Genomic DNA, 1,392 nt, shown 5'->3' with positions numbered 1-1,392 from the left:
AATTTCTAATTTTTTGATTAATGACGTTTTGTTTTTAATTATGTATGCATTATTTACATATTTTCAAATTTCTTCCTGAAGTTTAATAGACGTGTACATATTGAAGACCAATAAATATTCAGTTTACACAAAAAATGCAACTGAGAAGGTACAATACTGATAAAGTGGGATATCAACACTATGATAACTTTTAAATATTTATTAAGAAAACTACATAGCAGATTTTATCATCACAGGTGTGTACTCCCTGATACACTACTCCTCCTGTTCAAATTCCGGGTCAAGACATACTTTTAAAACCTCCTATGACACCTTGCAAGATATTGACAGATACTTAAAAAGGCTCGAGAAGCACCCCTGTTAATGCAGTGGGTAAACTCTAACGGGAGACCAATCCTTTCATCTGGGGGAAAAAGGGGTACAGCGGTGCTGCCCCCCACAAACCTTGTAGCTACTGACCTTCCCCTCCAAGGGCTGCCATGAAAATGCTCATAAACACATTGCCCTTTCCCAGGATAAAAAAAGGACAGTAAAGATTCCCTCCTTGATGCTTAAAAACAAACAATTCTTATACAAAAATAAAAGCCCTAACCTTTTTGTCCAGAAGGGAGAAACGAAATTAAAAAAAAATTCACTCCTAGGAAAAGTTCACAGCAAAAAGGGGAATTCTTTTTTCATAAAATTTTGATGTCGTGTTAAGATGGGAAAAAACGGAAAAAAATTTCTTAGGTTTTTTCCCCTTTCTTTTTTTCCCGTCTCTCTGTTTTAAATTTAGAATCATGCAAGACAAGGTCTAGTGCTCAGATTTAAATATTTCTTCTGTATTATTAGAGCATTAAAACCCCCCGAAAAAGAAAAAAGAGCTAGGGTAAAATAATGTAGCTTCGGGGAAAGAAAAAGATCTAATAAAAAATTTAAATGTAAATTAAAATTTTTTTTATCTGACAAGGGAAGGAGGCGGGAGGCAATGCCACATGGGGTTTCAAGGTTGCGGGCCTCTTTAAAGACCCTGATCCCCCAGGGTTTTACCCCAGGAGTTCTTTACCAGCCATGTCTGTGCCATCACGTCAAAGCCCTAGCCCAACCAAAAAACACCGGGTCGCATCTAGGGGGGGGTGGGTTCAAGTATACCCTGTAAAGGATAAAAATTAGGGTCTTTTCCCCCAGTGCCAACTGGAAAATTTTGTCTTTTCTATTTAAAAAATAAAATTTCATTTAAATGGGCCATTATGGCAAAAATTTTAAGCCATTTTTCTTTTTATCCCAAAACCAAGAGAGGAGAAATTTAGGGGTGCAGAATATGAAAAAATGGTATTTTTTGGTTAAATTTAAAATTTAATTACTTCAATTCTTTTTTCCTAATTTTGGGTATTCATAACACGGGTGATTTAG

Source organism: Penaeus monodon, chromosome 19 (assembly GCF_015228065.2).
Source record: "Penaeus monodon isolate SGIC_2016 chromosome 19, NSTDA_Pmon_1, whole genome shotgun sequence".
NCBI classification, from domain to species: Eukaryota; Metazoa; Arthropoda; class Malacostraca; order Decapoda; family Penaeidae; genus Penaeus; species Penaeus monodon.
The sequence above is the reverse complement of the archived record's forward strand: the minus strand, read 5'-3'. Positions refer to the sequence as shown.